At 50.4% G+C, this 20020-nt stretch overlaps 1 long non-coding RNA gene across 1 annotated transcript in view; it reads left to right on the forward strand.

Annotated features, from left to right (window-relative positions):
* LOC311607716 overlaps nucleotides 1-20020 on the forward strand; it is a 612504-nt gene that overhangs the window by 96229 nt on the left and 496255 nt on the right. The window lies entirely within an intron of this gene.

Genomic DNA, 20020 nt, shown 5'->3' on the forward strand with positions numbered 1-20020 from the left:
TCAATTCATAAAGATGAAAAGTGGGTTTATTTTGGCTCATAGTACTGATGGTCCAAGTCTATGATAAATTGTTTGAGGGGCTATGGTAAGATAGCACATCATATCAAGCTGTGTTGATCAAAAGTACTCACTCTGTTGTGGCTAGGAAACTCAAAAGGATGAGGAGGGTCTGAGGTCCCATCACCCTCTTCAAACTAATTCCCTAATGACCTAGGCCTTACCTCTTAAGGCTCCCCTACCTTCCAGTATTACCCAACCATAGACCGAATTCATTCCGCTTTGGTAGGGATCAAGATCTAAACTACTGTACGATGCAATATAAAAGCTCAGACCTTGAACTCTAAATAATGAGTCCTTGGAAGCTTTGAAGACAAGCTTTTCCTCAAAGCAAACTGTGGAGCTAGTCAGCTGCCATGTGAAGGAAGTGTCAGAAGAGGAAACTGATGCACAACAGCTGTCCAAACTGCAGAGTTCCCGGATCAGGGTCAGAGCAGGAGCAGCACACACAATGTGTGCTAATTCAGAATGGATGTGGTTCTCATCCCGGGGGTGCTGAGGGATGGGGGGGGGGAAGAGGGCATCAGGGGTGCTGAGGGATGGGGGGAAGAGGGCATCAGGGGTGCTGAGGGATGGGGAAGAGGGCATCGGGGGTGCTGAGGGATGGGGAAGAGGGCATCGGGGGTGCTGAGGGATGGGGAAGAGGGCATCAGGGGTGCTGAGGGATGGGGAAGAGGGCATCGGGGGTGCTGAGGGATGGGGAAGAGGGCATCAGGGGTGCTGAGGGATGGGGAAGAGGGCATCAGGGGTGCTGAGGGATGGGGAAGAGGGCATCGGGGGTGCTGAGGGATGGGGAAGAGGGCATCGGGGGTGCTGAGGGATGGGGGGGGGGAAGAGGGCATCAGGGGTGCTGAGGGATGGGGGGAAGAGGGCATCAGGGGTGCTGAGGGATGGGGAAGAGGGCATCGGGGGTGCTGAGGGATGGGGAAGAGGGCATCGGGGGTGCTGAGGGATGGGGAAGAGGGCATCAGGGGTGCTGAGGGATGGGGAAGAGGGCATCGGGGGTGCTGAGGGATGGGGAAGAGGGCATCGGGGGTGCTGAGGGATGGGGAAGAGGGCATCAGGGGTGCTGAGGGATGGGGAAGAGGGCATCGGGGGTGCTGAGGGATGGGGAAGAGGGCATCAGGGGTGCTGAGGGATGGGGAAGAGGACATCAGGGATGCTGAGGGATGGGGAAGAGGACATCAGGGATGCTGAGGGATGGGGAAGAGGACATCAGGGGTGCTGAGGGATGGGGAAGAGGGCATCGGGGGTGCTGAGGGATGGGGAAGAGGACATCAGGGATGCTGAGGGATGGGGAAGAGGACATCTGGGTGCTGAGGGATGGGGAAGAGGGCATCAGGGGTGCTGAGGGATGGGGAAGAGGACATCAGGGGTGCTGAGGGATGGGGAAGAGGACATCAGGGGTGCTGAGGGATGGGGAAGAGGACATCAGGGGTGCTGAGGGATGGGGAAGAGGACATCAGGGGTGCTGAGGGATGGGGAAGAGGACATCTGGGGTGCTGAGTGATGGGGAAGAGGGCATCGGGGTGCTGAGGGATGGGGAAGAGGACATCAGGGGTGCTGAGGGATGGGGAAGAGGGCATCAGGGGTGCTGAGGGATGGGGAAGAGGACATCTGGGTGCTGAGGGATGGGGAAGAGGGCATCAGGGGTGCTGAGGGATGGGGAAGAGGGCATCGGGGTGCTGAGGGATGGGGGAAAGAGGACATCAGGGGTGCTGAGTGATGGGGAAGAGGGCATCAGGGGTGCTGAGGGATGGGGAAGAGGGCATCTGGGGTGCTGAGGGATGGGGAAGAGGGCATCTGGGGTGCTGAGGGATGGGGAAGAGGACATCAGGGGTGCTGAGGGATGGGGAAGAGGACATCAGGGTGCTGAGGGATGGGGAAGAGGACATCAGGGGTGCTGAGTGATGGGGAAGAGGGCATCAGGGGTGCTGAGGGATGGGGAAGAGGACATCTGGGGTGCTGAGTGATGGGGAAGAGGGCATCGGGGTGCTGAGGGATGGGGAAGAGGACATCAGGGGTGCTGAGGGATGGGGAAGAGGACATCTGGGTGCTGAGGGATGGGGAAGAGGGCATCAGGGGTGCTGAGTGATGGGGAAGAGGGCATCGGGGTGCTGAGGGATGGGGAAGAGGGCGTCGGGGTGCTGAGGGATGGGGAAGAGGACATCAGGGGTGCTGAGGGATGGGGAAGAGGGCATCGGGGTGCTGAGGGATGGGGAAGAGGACATCAGGGGTGCTGAGGGATGGGGAAGAGGACATCTGGGTGCTGAGGGATGGGGAAGAGGGCGTCGGGGTGCTGAGGGATGGGGAAGAGGACATCAGGGGTGCTGAGGGATGGGGAAGAGGGCATCGGGGTGCTGAGGGATGGGGAAGAGGACATCAGGGGTGCTGAGGGATGGGGAAGAGGGCGTCGGGGTGCTGAGGGATGGGGAAGAGGACATCAGGGGTGCTGAGGGATGGGGAAGAGGGCATCAGGGGTGCTGAGGGATGGGGAAGAGGGCATCGGGGTGCTGAGGGATGGGGAAGAGGACATCAGGGGTGCTGAGGGATGGGGAAGAGGGCGTCGGGGTGCTGAGGGATGGGGAAGAGGACATCAGGGGTGCTGAGGGATGGGGAAGAGGACATCAGGGGTGCTGAGGGATGGGGAAGAGGGCATCAGGGGTGCTGAGGGATGGGGAAGAGGACATCTGGGGTGCTGAGTGATGGGGAAGAGGGCATCGGGGTGCTGAGGGATGGGGAAGAGGACATCAGGGGTGCTGAGGGATGGGGAAGAGGACATCTGGGTGCTGAGGGATGGGGAAGAGGGCATCAGGGGTGCTGAGTGATGGGGAAGAGGGCATCAGGGGTGCTGAGGGATGGGGAAGAGGACATCTGGGGTGCTGAGTGATGGGGAAGAGGGCATCGGGGTGCTGAGGGATGGGGAAGAGGGCATCGGGGTGCTGAGGGATGGGGAAGAGGACATCTGGGTGCTGAGGGATGGGGAAGAGGACATCTGGGTGCTGAGGGATGGGGAAGAGGGCGTCGGGGTGCTGAGGGATGGGGAAGAGGACATCAGGGGTGCTGAGGGATGGGGAAGAGGGCATCGGGGTGCTGAGGGATGGGGAAGAGGGCGTCGGGGTGCTGAGGGATGGGGAAGAGGACATCAGGGGTGCTGAGGGATGGGGAAGAGGACATCAGGGGTGCTGAGGGATGGGGAAGAGGACATCTGGGTGCTGAGGGATGGGGAAGAGGACATCTGGGTGCTGAGGGATGGGGAAGAGGGCGTCGGGGTGCTGAGGGATGGGGAAGAGGACATCAGGGGTGCTGAGGGATGGGGAAGAGGGCATCGGGGTGCTGAGGGATGGGGAAGAGGGCGTCGGGGTGCTGAGGGATGGGGAAGAGGACATCAGGGGTGCTGAGGGATGGGGAAGAGGGCATCAGGGGTGCTGAGGGATGGGGAAGAGGACATCAGGGGTGCTGAGGGATGGGGAAGAGGACATCAGGGGTGCTGAGGGATGGGGAAGAGGACATCAGGGGTGCTGAGGGATGGGGAAGAGGGCATCAGGGTGCTGAGGGATGGGGAAGAGGACATCTGGGTGCTGAGGGATGGGGAAGAGGGCATCAGGGGTGCTGAGGGATGGGGAAGAGGACATCAGGGGTGCTGAGGGATGGGGAAGAGGGCATCAGGGGTGCTGAGGGATGGGGAAGAGGACATCAGGGGTGCTGAGGGATGGGGAAGAGGGCATCGGGGTGCTGAGGGATGGGGAAGAGGGCGTCGGGGTGCTGAGGGATGGGGAAGAGGGCATCAGGGGTGCTGAGTGATGGGGAAGAGGACATCTGGGTGCTGAGGGATGGGGAAGAGGACATCAGGGGTGCTGAGGGATGGGGAAGAGGGCATCAGGGGTGCTGAGGGATGGGGAAGAGGGCATCGGGGTGCTGAGGGATGGGGAAGAGGACATCAGGGGTGCTGAGGGATGGGGAAGAGGGCATCAGGGGTGCTGAGGGATGGGGAAGAGGGCATCGGGGTGCTGAGGGATGGGGAAGAGGGCGTCGGGGTGCTGAGGGATGGGGAAGAGGACATCAGGGATGCTGAGGGATGGGGAAGAGGGCATCAGGGGTGCTGAGTGATGGGGAAGAGGACATCTGGGTGCTGAGGGATGGGGAAGAGGGCATCAGGGGTGCTGAGGGATGGGGAAGAGGGCATCAGGGGTGCTGAGTGATGGGGAAGAGGACATCTGGGTGCTGAGGGATGGGGAAGAGGGCATCGGGGTGCTGAGGGATGGGGGAAAGAGGACATCAGGGGTGCTGAGGGATGGGGGGAAGAGGACATCAGGGGTGTTGAGGGATGGGGGGAAGAGGACATCAGGGGTGCTGAGGGATGGGGGGAAGAGGACATCAGGGGTGTTGAGGGATGGGGGGAAGAGGTCATCGTCCTTAAAGATTGGAGTGGAGGAGCAGGGCCATGTTTGAGGGCCGACCGTCAACAGAGGAAGCTTAGATTTATCAGAAGCATTGTACTCTTCACAGGGAAAACCTATTTATGTACTATTTGAGTGGTTACAAAACAATTTTTAAAGGAACAAGCAAGAAAGAAAAAGAAGTGGAGAAAAGAAAAATTGAGACAGAGAAGAAAGAGGGAGGGGGAAATACCATTCGGTGGATTAATGGAAGGAATATTCACTAGTGGCTTGTGTGCATGTATTTACAGGCACTAACAAGTAATGATAGATAAGACAGAAAAAAGTTCCTTTCCTTGGGAATTTATATTTAGTGGAGGAGCCAGATAATTAACAATTGACAACTTATATAAAGTGTAAAGCTGACAGTATAAAGCAGAGAATGTTCTTGTTATTTTTTTTTCTTCATTAAAATTAACCAAAGAGCAGCAGCTTTCAATAACAATGAGGGTTGGTTTAGTTAGGAAGATGCAGGGAGGCAAGGCTCAGTGGGAACAGCTCCTCTCTGCTCCTCTCACCCCTTGGGGAGTCTTGAAGGAGGGATCTTGGGACCACCTCATCCTGTGTAGCTATTTCCTTTGAATGGGAACATTCTCTCCTGGGGGAGAAGATACATTCATTAGATTCGGGAAGAAACATAGCCAACTGGGATGCTAAGGAAACTTAAAAGGCTCAGAAAGTTCCTAAAAATTAAGATTCACCAGGTCCCGCCCCACAAGGCTATTTAAGCATCAAGAATTACTGGGGAAAGGAGACTCTTTGACCAGTGAGCTGTCTGTAATTTGTGCAAGGAGCTCCAAGAACGCACCTTCCACTAGCCATCACCCATGCTTTTGCTGGGTAGGTTTTTCAATGACTGCAGCTGCCTTTGCGTGACTCATTCTCCTGAAAGTAAGCCGCCCCCACCTTGCACGCCAGTAAACAACCCCAAGAAACTCACCAGTCCACTACCTAGGCTTGGGTGGAATGGTCCTTTGGTGTGTTCTTGGTGCCTACCTGATGTGAACAGACATCCTTCAGGGCTGCACGGGAAATGTCACATGCTGCCTCACCTTGAGTTTTATGTTCCCAGGTCTGGAGCTCATGCTGTCTTGAAGCCAGCAGCTATGCTGGGGTGGGTGGCTGGCTGAAACAATGTCACATGCAGTATGTCCATGTAGCATGGGCTTCCTTACAATGTAGTATTCAGGTTCTTAGAACAAGATTCTGTGTGTGTGTGTCTGTGTATGTGTGTATGTGTGTATGTGTGTGTGTGTGTGTGTCTGTGTATCTGTGTGTATGTGTGCATGTGTGTATGTTTGTGTGTGGTGTGAGAAAGAGAGAGAGAGAGTGAGAGAGAGAGAGAGAGAGAGAGAGAGAGAGAGAGAGAGAGAGAGAGAGAGAGAGAGAGAAGATGATGTATAAGTACCATGTGACCGCATCTATAAAGAAACTTTCCTTTGAAGACTTGGCACAAGATGCCTGTAGGAACTGGCAAGTCTGGAGTCCACAGCCCAGGCATAAGTCAAAAGACTTAGTTGGAGCACTGGAGGATTCCAAGCAAGGGCAGCCTAATCTGACTTATACCATGTAAAGATGGCACTGCGCAAAGGACAGATATAAAGACACCCACACCAGGTCTGGCCTGTGGCTCTCACTCACCTTAGGAAAGTCAGATTAGAAATAACACTACAACCCCCAGCTCCCGTCCCCAGCGTAACAGCCACCAGGAATTTGGGCTCCTGCCAACTGGCTACGGCTGTGCTCTCAGGCATTGTTTAGAAGCGGTGGCAGAAGCCACAGACCAGAATAGTTCAAGCTGGGGAATGAGAAGAGAAAGCCTTCCAGAGATGGCTCTTCAGGATGGCCTGTCCCTGGCCACAGAGGAAGTTTGAAGTAGTGGAGGCAAGAGAAAGGCAGCAGTGTGAGGAGAACACGCCTCTGTTCCCTGACTCCTGCAAAGGTCGCCCATGTGATGAGGTATTAAAGGCTGTCCCGGCGACAGCGGGAAAGGCGAGCAGCATGCACACATGCATTACTTATGAGACTCCACTGAAATGTAAATGGGGGTGAGTTCATTGGTTCCCTTGGTCTTAAATGGAATCATAAAGAATTTATCAGGTCCAGCCAGGGCCTCTCAGATCTAGAGCTCAGAGAGAAATATGTGGCATGCTAAGGTTACATTAATAAAAAATAAATAAATCCATGTCCGGGAAACGCGTGCTTGTACACTATAAAACTGCCCATTCTGTAGATATTAATGTTTAATGTGTTTGTAAAAAGCAGTCGGGCTTTTCAGAGCACGGCAACAAAAGTGTCCAGCACCCCTCAGTACTTAACATCTCAGCGTGGCTCCTAAGTGCCCTGATGGAGAACAGGCTGATGGGGGTTGCGGGCGGGGGGGGGGGGGGGGGGGGGCAGGGGGCGGGGGGCGGACAGAGTTCTGGCCAGGAGTCTCTGGTGGAGGCAGGGCAGGAAGCTGCTGTGCCAAAAGGAAATGGGTCCCTCCCTCGATTGCTGCTGATCCTGGGAGTCAAGACCGTACCTACCCTCCCACTCCACCACCTCCCTATACTACAGGGGACTAAAAGATGCTATTTTCATAACTAGCATGCAACGACTGGACACGTACTTTGAAAACAGTCAAAAGGCAACACATAGAATTAACAGGGGAAAACTGATAAATACCTAAAAAGAAAAAGAAAAAAAAGTAAGGGTGTTGATTTTGTTGTTGTCTCACTCACATCACTGCGGCAGCTCTGGCTGTTTTCTAGAAGGTTCACATGATGAGAACGCTCTCTGCCCTAGGTCTATCCACAGTCAGTGTGTGCATGTCACTCAGTAGGTTGCACTCCACAGCTATGCTGGGGGGTTTTTTTGTGGGTTTTTTGGTTTTGTTTCGTTTTGGTTTGGTTTTGTCCTACCTCAGTGAGAAAGCTGTGCCTTCCCCAAGCTGATTTGCAGTTGGGACACATTCCATCACCCCTCAGATCGGCCAACCAAACCTTACCACATCATTACCTGGAACTGAAGTGGAAAATGAGTCAGGGACAAGGCCCAGAGCTGAGCACTCAGGGATGGAAACAGGTACTTAACCCCAGCACCAGGCTGAGAACTGCTAAGGGGAATTGAGTCATCCACAGAAGAGGGGTCCTCTCGGTCTCTCTCTCCCACTACACTCTGGAACTCAGCAGGCCCGTTCTCATTTCTGCACCGGCTTGAAAACGCCTTGGCAGGGTCCCTGAGGTTGCCAGCCAAGCTCCAGTGAGAACAAGGCTTCACAGCTTCCGAAGTTCCAGGAGAAATGTACAACTGTGCTTCACTCCGAGGGAAGGAGCCTGGCAAGAGTCTCCGAAGGAAATCTTTGCAGCTCTCACCCACGGCTGTGAGCTTAGTCACGGTCCCTCAGATGACATGTTACTAACTTGTGAATGTGTTCTGTAATTTTAAAATGTGACCTTATTTGGAAATGGGATCTTTGTATATGTAATTAAGCTCAGGTGAGGTCAACCTGAGTTAGAACGGGCAGGAAATCCAGAAAGTCCTCCAAGGCTTGAGTTCTACTCTCACGGCCTCAAACCTCAAGGGAGAGAGCAAGAAAGACTTTCCTGAGCCTTCGGAGAAATGTCACTCTGGCCACACCTTGATTCCATAGGCTTTCTAATCCAAACGATATATTCGTGTGTGTGTGTGTGTGTGTGTGTGTGTGTGTGTGTGTGTGTGTGTGTGTGTTTTATAGCATAATAGTTTGTTCCAAGATACTGTGATAGTCCTGGAAAATGAATGCTCTGAAAAGCATAGGGACAGATAAGGAATAAAAGTAAAGTCCTCCTGAGGCCAGTGCCTCAGATAAGCCCATAGTGAAGATGAGGATCTCACAGCTGGACCAAAACCACACATGAAGGGAACACACTGGCATTGCCAAGAAAGGCCCAATGGGGCAGAATGTGGATCAGGCCTGCCTTTCTTTAGACAGACTGGGCAACGTAAACTGCAGGGAAACCCTGTTTGACAGCTGCGTAGAAGGTATCTCTTCCAAGATAGCCTAGTTATTCATTCTGTCACACTCAGGGGTTGGTTTCTGATGTTCATTTCCCTTGTACAACCTCATGTTCAACAACCTTCTGGAATCTACAATTCCACAGTCTTCCAGGAAACTGGACCATTCTAGAAAATTGAGCCTAGTCTGTACAGTCTAGTCTAGCAATGCTTTACCAGAATAAGGAAGATTTATTTTCTTCTGTCTCTTGGATAGATAAAGGAGAGAGGCAGAGAGAAGGAGAAAGGGAGGATGGGAAGAAAGGAGGGAGGAAAGGTGGGGGAGGGAGGGAGGGAGGGAGGGAGGGAAAGAGGGAAGGAAGCAGGGAGGGCTAAAGGGAGGGAGATAGGAAAAGGGGAATCTATCCAGGTAGGCAAATGGCACTTGGCCCACAGCAATAGGAGCCTAGATTTTAGGGACAGGCAGCACAGTTAGATGTCTTTCACCCCCTAGATCTGTAGGCTTCCACACAGCTAGCCTCTGAGAGTCTCCTTTCTCTCAGCAACAGAACAGTTATTGCTGAGAACTAAAGGTCGGCATGCCTCGTTTCTAGCAGCTGCTTAATACAGGTGGTTTTTATGCATCCCTCCATCCTAACTGCCCACTGTGCAGTATTACAGAAGCCGTTGAGCCCCACCCGATGGCCAGCCTTATGTGCTAGCAGCTCCCCCAAATGCTCACCCATTAGATCAATGCTAGCTAGCATCCTTACAGGAAAGAGAGCTGAGGTCAAATGAGCTCCTGCATAGAAATGGCATCACAAAGTACCCAAAACTTCTGCCTTCAAACAACAGAAATGTGCTGTCCAGTCTTGGAGTATAGAAACCTGAGATCAATTGGTCAACAGAATGAGAGGGCTGGGTACGAGGACCTGTCTCAGGCCTGTCCCCCAGCCTCTGAGGGTTTCTGGTCCCCCTTGCCTGCCATTCCTTGGCTTGTTGGAATGAACGTCACCCTAACCTGAGCTATTTCTTCCATTTCCCACCCCCCCCTTACCTCCCCCACCCCACCCCCATCTTCTCCCTGATCTATGTTTGTCTCTACATCAAAACTCGTCCTGCCAGGAAGACAGCTACGTCACCAGAGCCGCATCTCATGTCTCATTCCACGTGACCACCTGTGGCCTGAAGATTTCATTCGCTGCCGCTGGTGTTTCAAAGGCTTCTGAACCCATCCCATCTCGCACGGTAACTGACAAATCAAGAACCAGGAGCCAGGACACTCCCTCTCTCTCTCTCTCTCTCTCTCTCTCTTTCTTTCTTCCTCCATCTCGAGCTGCCTCTGGTATAACTGCTCTCCCAGACACATAGAAACTATTCAGTACGCACAGCCTGGCTGGAGAGGACAGGGCATACTGGGGACAACAAGTGCAAACGTATTACAAACGGGGATGGCGAGAACCAAAGAGGAGCAACGCTACACTGTCAGGTAGATAGGCCAGGTCTCCAACTGAGGTCCAGGTGCCCCTGCAGATCTTCTATTCGCTATAGAAACCCCCGCCCCCCAACACAATCCTCCAGCTGGGACCTGCTGGCTCCCTTCTTTAGATTGTCCGGGAACGAGGAGGCTAAGAAAATTTTTTTTAAAAATATGAATCTGCATAAAAGGTTCATCCAGTTGTATAAAAACACTGGCGTAAGCGAAGTGTCTATCTCAGGCCAGATGAAGACACTACTATGATTATTCTTGTGATCATGATTATTCTAATCTTCAAATTTCCAGGGAGCGCAGAGTGCCGCTTTCCTCCCGTGTCCAGCTTCAAGGAAACAAGCTGGAGAAATTGAATCACAGTTTCAGCTAAATACATATTTAATTCCTTATGTATTTTTTATATTTTGTTTTGTGCAGGACTGTTTACCTAGCTAATGGTGAAGTGGAATCTATTGTCATCAAGTGACTGGGTTTGGTTTTTGTTTTGTTTTGTTTTGTTTTTATTCAGTCTTGAAGTGCCCCCTAGTGAAATGTCTCTGTATTTAGCAAGCTGGGAAATAAGCTGGAAAGTGGATTTACACCTAGCTGGAGATATTTTTCAGAAGGAAATGGGAGAAAATGGAGATGGAGGAAGATGGCCCCTGTGTTTCCAGGTGATTTGTGCAGGACCAACAACAACAACAACCAAAAACAAAACAAAACAAAACAAAACAAAAAAACCCTCTTCCTGGGGCCCTTCTGCACACACACACACTCACACAGATTGCTTGCAAATGCATCACCAGCACCGGAAGGCTCCACCCACAGAGCACAAGCTAGAAACCTGAGAGCCCATTAGCCAACCTCACAAGGCAGAGGAGAAGCAGCCTAGCCACACCGCTGGGCCCCAGGAAGCCAGGCATCTGATATGTACCATAAAACTTGCCAACATGCCTGTGCATGAGCCCATTTAGTGAGCATCTCTCTAAGAGATGAAATTTGAGCCTTTGTCATCCCAAGCCATGTTATTTGATACGGAAAACAGCATTTATGTCGGACATTATAGTGGGAAAGGGAATGTATAGGGATCCTGACTATCAATCAATGCGCTGTAAAGCTAAAACTGCTCAGGTTTCCTTTTTTTATTATTTTTAAATAAAAATTTTAGCTTTTGATAAAGCAAAGAAAACCAACAGGAAGTAGCTTTTAAACACAGTTCTTTGATCAGTAGCTTCACCCAGTTGGCAGTTTGCAGACCTACTTACACATCAAAACTACTTCAAGAACTCTACAAAAGAATGCATTCAGGCCTTCACCCTAGGAGATTCCTGTGAAGTTGGCCTGAGGTACAGCAGGAATTTTTATTCTGTCAAAAGTCCCAATCAAGAAACTTGAGGTACAGCCCGGTAGAGAGACACACCAAAAGGATGCCCCTGCTCAGACTCCAGGATCTTGCCAAGTCAGTGGCTGACTTGTGGCTTGGTTCCCATGACACCCTTTCGTAGGCAGGAGGCCAGAAGCAATTGACCATGCATACAGGGAGGATGTCCCACGTGCCCTGTTCCCAGGGATGAATAAACAGAGTGGGCTTCCTACCAGGCTCACAGGAAGGTTGAGTTCTCCATGCCAAATTCAACCACCGGGGTAATTTTATAAACAAGCTGAGCTCCAGAATAATTCTGTAGTGTAGCTTGCACCCCACCCAGTGTGTGATGCCTGTAGTGGGCCCCCAAGAGTATTTCAGATTATGTCCAATGTGTTATTGGAGACAGCAAGAACACCACAGCATCACCACACAGGCCAGCGTTCCAACCATGCCTGCCTTTGTCTCCAGCCTTACCTGAGCTATGTCTGTTTCAACTTCATAGGACTAGAGTAGGGCTATGCCTTGAGACCTTTGTAGGATGAAGGAAGAAAGGAAACGTGTGTGTGTGTGTGTGTGTGTGTGTGTGTGTGTGTGTGTGTGTGTGTGTACAGGGGGTGTCTCAGCAGTTCTCCGTTTTTCTTCTTTTGAAAAGGAAAATGGCCTCAATCAGATGGTGGGAAGAGGCCAAGGTAATGTTCAAGGTAATGCTAGCAAAATGAAGGCTGAGGATGTTCATTTGGCAAAATGCTCATTTACCATGCACGGATACCTGAGTTCAATCCCTAGCATTATAAAAACGAGGTATGGTGGTTCAGGCCTGTAATCCCAGCACTCAGAAAGTGGAGTCTTTAAGATCCAAAGTCCAAGGTTACCCTCAGCTACATAGTCAGTCTGGAGCCATCTTGGGCTACATTGTGAAACTTACATTCCTAGAGAATTTTTTTTTTTTTGGTTTTTCAAGACAGGGTTTCTCTGTGTAGCATTGCCTGTCCTAGACTTGCCTTGTAGACCACCTGTCTCTGCCTCCCAACTGCTGGGACTAAAGGCATGTGCCACCACGCCCGTCGAAATTTTCATTTCTAACAAGAGGTAAACTTAGCTTATATACTGAAAGCTCTGCAACGTAAATGCTGACCATTTGATATGCTCATATTATAAACTTGAAAGCTGAGGCTCAGCCAGAGATGTCGGTGGGCTGTGAGGCTGCGACCCTCCCCATCTTCTATGTTGGGCAGCCCCGCTCTTCTTCAAACACTGCCAGAAGTCAGGCAAGCATCCTGTAGAGGATACTTTTGATTGATGCTGCCCACACCTGCGTTGCTCTGCGAGTCGTGGCTTTGCAGCCTTCCTGCATCAGCTTCCCCAGTAGGTGGGATTGCAGGACGGCACCACCAGCTCCTATTTCCCTTCAACACTTTTTGTTCAGAGAAAAGATCTCACTCTGTGGAGCAGGCTGATCTCAACCTTAAGCAATCCTCCTGCTTCATCCCCCTGAGTGCTGGGGTTGCGGATATGAACCATCACATCCAACTCCTATCAATTCCTTTATTTTTAATCCCACCTCTATTAGGTAATGCGGGCAGATAGACTCAAAACATGCAATGGGAAAAGTCAGGGAAAGCGCTGGTCTTGGGTTCAAATCTCAGCACTTTCCAAGTGTGTGTTCTCCTAACACCAGTTAACCTGTTTTTCCATCAGTAAAGTTAGCACGCAGAGCTCTCCAGACAACACTTCCAGACTCTCCCACAATGTAGTCTAAGCCAGATGTTGGGACTTCTAGGAGCTTCTCCTCCCCAGAATTCTAAGAACTATCCAAGGAGTGTCTGTACACTTCAGAAAGCAGCCGTCCTTGTGGCTTGTCAGTTCTACCTCAGACCCCTGAGCCTGTACCTCTTCCACCTACCCTTGCTGTTTCAAAAGTCACTTCCTTGAGCTTCTGCCTTCTCCTCCTTGCTATGAACTTTTCACAGGATGCCCATCCTGGTATGCCTCCAAGGACCACACAGGGGCCTTATGAGGTGTTTGTGAGAGTATTCACCTGGCATGGTAGTAATCCCTACCGTAGGAGTCCTCCAGGCTTTTGGGGATAAGTTTGGCCTCCACTGGGAAAGAGAAAGGGAGAGATTGCCTTAGGGGGGGTGATAATAAGGGGAAGGCCCTTGGAGAAGTCTGGGTGGTGGGGCAGTAATCTAGGGAATCACATGTATTGTGAGAAAAATTACCCAAGATGCAAAAGGGCATTGCTTATAAAATGCTGACCGAGGGGGCCCCAGAGCAGGAGCATGGTAAAGCCTCTCTGGGCACCACCTCAGAGGCCTCACCAAAGCAACAGCAGACCTGAGTTCTTACCACCAGGAGTGACCCTCCTCCTCAGCACTGTAGTTCTCACTAGCACAGCACCAGACAGTCCCATCGCTCGGCCACTGACTGTCCAACTAGACTGGCGTGTCCATGCCTTGGGGCTACCTGGCATCAACCACTGTCGTGATGAATGTCCACTGTTCTGAGTAGCTAAAGATGACATCAATGTAAAGGCTGATGAGCAGGAACACTTACCTGAGTGACTGGGGATTAAAAAAAAAAAAAAAACCTCTGCTCCTACTTCAAGAGGAACTCCACACTGTTCCTAGTGACCCCTCAGGGCTTAGGGGAACCCCCTCCTTGGCACCAGGGGGACCAGCTCTGTTTGTCTCACTCTGCAAGGATAAATGTCATTGTTCTCATGTGGTTCCAGCCCAGGCACTGCTTGGTGGAGGTGCCAAGCTCGGTGCTCCCAGGAGGACACTCTTGATAAAGGGAAGCAGATGCTATAGTGATGGATGAAGGTCAGAGTTGGTGGGGTCGCTCAGTCGTAGGAAGTGTGCTTAGCATGAAGGGATACAACTCTCATCACCAAAAAAAAAAATCAAATTAAAAATAACCACATTATCATTTGGGGCAACACAAAGAAATATAGTATCTCCTAGACAGTTCATAGTACAAAGATGTTAATAACAGGAAAAGGGTAGGGGCAAATACAATACAAACTCTGTGCTTTTTTTTTTCCAATTCCTCTACAAAGCTAAACCTACTAATTTTCTACCCGGGGGGCAGGGGAGCGGGAAGCAGGCGGCCTGGGATGGAGCTACCATTGCCAGGTAATCAATGTCGGATATAACAAAAGGAGGTTTAAATGCCAGAAAGACCAAAATATAGTAACAATCAAAATTTTCCACTCGAGAGAATGAAGCTCTCTTGAGAGAATGTGCATGCATGCCCTCGCCAGGTCCAGCCCTATCGGCCCCTGGAGTAGTGACCAACTGCAGGGGGTGGGTGGGAGGGGTGTCCCTCAAGACCTGGCACGCAAAAGGCGCAAAAGTCTGAAGATAGGTGACCCCGCCCCTGTGGCCAGAGGCTCTGCCACCTCTTTAATTATGAGGAACTTGGGGCCCTGCTGAAAGCTTAAATTTAGTGTAAATAGAGCCCAAATGGAGACTGGCTGTTGCTCTCTGCATTACAACCCAGCTGCTCCCAGGACTGGGAATTATTTACTTACAAAGGTGACTACTTTCTCGGGGGCTGCTTCCTGCCAGCAGCATTGCCCACGCCTGCTTGCTGATAAATGTGTACAGAAGATCGCAGCCGGGAAGTCTGTACGCCCCATCGCGCAAGCCACCATTCCATCTATCCAGGGCTGATGAAAGCCACGGCTGCCCACCCTGACTTAGCCAATTTGTTTGCTACAGGGGGAAAAATTACGTTGAGAAGAACAGCCAATTTTAAGACAGAGGTTTCTTTTTCATTATTGTGAAACATTTAGTGTAAAGGGCTATTTATCACCCTTTGCTTACTGCATTCTGCTCTGGTAGCTATAAATAAGGAGCCCAGCGTTCCCATTATCCTGAAGGTGGTTAAGCTTGCTTCTGCAGAGCTGCCAGGGAAACCCGCTTGCAAACAACCCCATGCCAGAGCATATCCCAGGAAAATGTCTATACAGCGCCCCCTACAGCTGCCTAAACAAACAAACAAACAAAAAACCAAAAAACCCACGGGCTCGGACTTGGAAAGAACATCCTTGTTACTGGAAAAATATTTTTTTAAAAAATCCTGAAAATAAAACATCTCTGTCCAAGGTACAAAAAAAAATTGTTTCCTGAGCCTCCTGTTGCCTTGTACAGCTTCGCCAGCTGCTCCCTCCATCCCTCAGAAGTCCTGGGTAGATACAGGATTCTCTCCTCTCTACTCAAAGGCAAGAGAAAAATTGACTGTGGTGTTGACTGCCCAGTTCAGTCACTTGCTAACATAACATCCTCTCCACACTCATGCCTTCCCTGGCAGAAGTCCTGACCTCTAGGAGACACTTGGTCGATGCCTATTGGCTAGAAAGAGGAATGGGAGCCTAAGAAAGCCAATCCATAGTCAAAGAGCATGCAGCTCACTCTTTTAATGATCTGACTGTTGTGGGATGCCAGGAAAGTGACAAAAAAAAAAAAGCACAGATATGACCCAGAGTGCTGAGCTCGCTGGCGAGCCCTTGGCCTGTGTAGCTTGCCGACAGCTTGTGGCTTTGTGACAAGACAACCAGGCTAGTGGCGTCAGTTTAGACTATCAGAGAACCCTATAGGTGTGACTCGGAGGACTTGAGTTCTATTCTGTATCCCTGGATGTTGAATTCATTGTTTTATCATGAGGACCAAAACAACAGACAGAGCAACTAAGGAGAATGGATTCTAGCCCACCGTGCTGTGGCATTTTGGGGTAGGAAATGGAGGGGAGCATCTCTGTCCATGGGACCGGGAGTGCAAAGATGCCCCTAGCTGGGTCAGAGAGAGAACAGCCAGCTCTAGGAGACAAGCTCCAAGCTCCAAGGGCCCAGTTCTAATACTCTGCTTCTTCCAGAAGCCAGACTTTACCTCACAAAGGCCCCACAGCCTCCCACCATCTTGAGAACAAGCATTTAAGATGTGAGTCTATGGAAGACAGATGGATACATTGAAGAAAAACTTCTCCAATCTGTAAGGAACTCAAAGCTGCCAGGGAATGTTGAATGCCAAGTTCCATGACGGAAAAAAAATTAATGTCATTAGTACTAAAGACGCCCCCCACAGGAACCATGTGAGACTTGACTTTCTGGGTCATCACAAAGAAGAAGGAGAAGAAGGAGAAGGAGAAGAAGAAGAAGGAGAAGAAGAAGAAGAAGAAGAAGAAGAAGAAGAAGAAGAAGAAGAAGACAGGACACCATGGGGGATGCCACAGGTCATCTCTGCATGACAGTGATTGAATGGCCTCCTATTAGGACCGTGGTGTGGAGAGGAAGCAGAAAGCAGCATGGGCCGTGGGCACAACTGGAGGAAGGAAGGATGGAGGTCATAGGTCAGAGTCTGTGGAAGCCTGAAGCCCACCCTAGGACTGCAGAACATCCTCCTCCCCTATACTTACCACATCAGGACTAAGCAGCAGACACCCTGGGCAGTGCTGGAAGGTGAAAGTTACTCTGTGAGGAGACTCTCCAATCATTTTACATTGGTTGCTATCATTTGAACCTGGGCTATTGTCCACAGGCTCATGTTTTGAAGAGTTTCTCCCCACCCCCTCCCCTGGCTGGTTCTGCTGCCTTGAAGGGCTGTGGAAAACAGTAGGACTGTTACCCAGCTCGAAAAGGGCCTCAGTGGAGGCAGGCTTGGAGGAGGTACTCACTTTGGGTTCTGACCCAAGTTCTTTCTCTGCTACTGATCCACCAAGATGTGAATTTCCCATAGGCCCACACTGCCACCGCCACAGATGCAGCTGCTTTGGTGCCCGTGCCCCTCCTTGCAGTGTGTTCTTTGAAACCGTGAACCAAAATAAGTCCTTCCTCCCTCGGGCTGCTTCTGGGAGGTACTCTGTTGCAGCGATGAGAGAAAAGCAACCCACTTGGCCCCGCCCTTCTTTTTCCGGTAGTAAGCCGACAAAGGCAAAGGTCTTGATCTCACAGCAGGCGTTCCTCTGGCAAGCCAAAGTAAGGGGTTGTGAATAGAGGACAACACAACGAGTGGGTGGACCAGCAGGAAGAGAGGACTGAGAACCAAGAGAGAGGCGAGGGCTACGTCACTCAGCCCTTCAGGCCACTATACTCATCATCTAGCATGAGACTCAGTGACTTGCTTCTGTCTCAAATGAGTTTGAAAGGGGCAGACAGGAAGGATGGAAGACTGGGTTCATTAAAAGGAGAATTCAAAAAGAAACTAGAAGAAGGGTAAACATGTCCCCATGGAGACTGTTGGGTTCAGAGCTCCAAGGATAACAAAGACAGTGGGAACCCTGAACACAAACAAGAAAATTTTCCATGAGGTGGTGATTCAACCCAAGAAGTTGGGTCAAGAGAGACCTCTATGGTTGCTTAAATTTGAAAAGCACAATGGCTTGGATTGGACCAGATGGAAACCTCCAGCCACAAGGCCTACAGTGCAGGTTATGGAGGTGGGTTATGGAGCAAGGTAACTGCTCTTCCTGGCACAGCCACAAACTCTCACACACCTGCTGAGCAGCATCAAGACAACCAGGCTTCGAACTTTAACTCTTTGATCCCTACACAGTCCTACCAAGCAGGTGTTACGTCCCAGTTCCCAGGAGCTTGAAGGTAAGAAAATGAACTATTGGTGCAAAGTGGCATTGCTATCACCATAGGTCACTTCTGCTATGGCTAGGTCTCTTCTAAGAACTGACCAAAACTCGTTTGATTCTTACTTTATGAATGGGACGTTCTTACTCTCCCCATTTCACAGGTGGGAAAACTAAGGCTTAGAGGAGTAGAGGCTTACAAATAAGAGGTGTATCCAGGACTTGAACCAATGCTGGTTGACTTTAGGGTCCTTGTTCACTGCCTCTGAGCAATACAGCCCCTATTAAGGAAAAGAGAATCAAAGCTGCAGACTAGAGTGGCTGGCTCTGGTATCTTCACTCGCTCTCTGCCACCTCTGTGCCCAGAGACTAGAGAAGTGAGCTCTCTGCTGCAGTATGGTGATTCTGAAAACCCTAATAAAGTCAGTGTGGATGAAAGCAGGCACAGGAGCAGAAGGGAAGCAAGAAAGAGATGGCAGTGTGACTAGAACTTGCTGGAGCTGGATGGGGCCAACTTAACGGGCAGAGAGTGACCTTCGCAAGTGTTCAGTGTGTTCTGAAGTGAGATGGTGCCTTCAGTTGTACAAAACCATGACTGTCTAAACACTCCTGACTTGTACACATCCAATTAAAATGATAAGCTTTCTGCTCTGTGTATTTCAGAACATTTTTTTAAAATGTGGCACAAATTGATTTCTAATCAACTTTAATTCCCCGCCAAGGTCCTCTTTGTCCTACTCTTCCCCATTTTTCCTCCTTCAACTGAGATGTAAATGGCTGGCTCCCAAACTATCTCAGGTCATCACCGATACCCTATATAACTGAGCTGAGAAGGGGCAAGCAGAGCTCCCTATTGCTTTAAAAGAAAAAGAAAGAAAGAAAGAAAGAGAAAGAAAGAAGATAAAGGATAACTTTATAACTTGTTTCTTCACATACTGCACCCAGATGGTCTCTCATACCCCAATGTGGTCTTTAACATCAACATGCTATTCTGTTTCTGGACGTGTTTAATAAGGTGGGTGTTCTTCAGTCACTTTGATACGTGCCTGGGTTAGAACATCATGGAGCATGCTTCTTTGTGCCTTCAGCACAGCCTCTTCCTTGGCTGCAACTGCCTATCCTATTGCCCGCCCCACCCCACCCCACCTCACCCACCTCACCCACCCTACCCACCCCACCCCATCTAACAAGGCTCCCAGGTGCTCGCCCCTGTGTTCAGCCAAAAGCAGAGAGCGTTCCCTCAGCCCCAGCTTTAATACATTCATCCCTTTAGGGGAGTTTATTGATCTTCATTTGCAATTTTAATCATTCATTTGAAAAGTGTTTACAGCCATTGTTCTAAGACTTGAAACCAGAGCATGGGCAAGGGAGACAAATCCAATATTTAATCAGTGGGTGGGAGTCAAAAAGGGGGGGAAATATTTTAGGTGAGGTGGGAAAGCGGATCTCCCTCAGCACCCGGGACAGCTCCTTCCCTTTTAATTCATCTGAAGATTGCGCTGAGCCAGTCATTTCTCCTCTTTTTTAAAAAAGAAAATAGGACGAGGATGTGTGTTTTAGGCAAGGAGATGGCTTGTATTTCGCTTTGCCAGTATTAATCTCCACATTCAACTCCGCTCCGCTTTCGCTGAGTCAGCGCTGTTCCTTTAAGCGACCTGATTCTGTAATTCCATTATTAATATCATAAAAATGCCTTCCCTCTACACCATTTTGCGCTATCAATGGAAAACCCACAGTTCCAAAATGCATTAGCCCTTGCAGGCTCCGGCAGGATTATTTGCATCAATATAAACCGAGTTAATCAGCGGTGCATTTGAATAATCAGTCACGTGGCTCCCTTGCCCCTCGCCTGGTTCTGCGGCACTTCTAAGGCTAACCCCCTCACCCCCGCGCCCACCCTGCCACAGGACGGCAACGGTGTCCTGGTTCTCCTAAGCTCTGCAGATTTTCCTGCTCGCTATCCCTGCAACGTCTTGCCATTTATTTTGTAATTTTTTTTTCTCTGCCTCCCTGACAGTGATGTAAGTTGGTTCCCAGTCCCCTAATCACCAGGTCGGAGGTGGTGAACCTCATGCGTTCAAACCGATAAGCATTAAGGGGAGAAGCAACATTCATTAAGAAAAATCAGGAGCCTAGGAATATACATGTCAG

The sequence above is a fragment of the Acomys minous genome, assembly GCF_964271855.1.
Source record: "Acomys minous genome assembly, chromosome: 10".
Taxonomy (NCBI): domain Eukaryota; kingdom Metazoa; phylum Chordata; class Mammalia; order Rodentia; family Muridae; genus Acomys; species Acomys minous.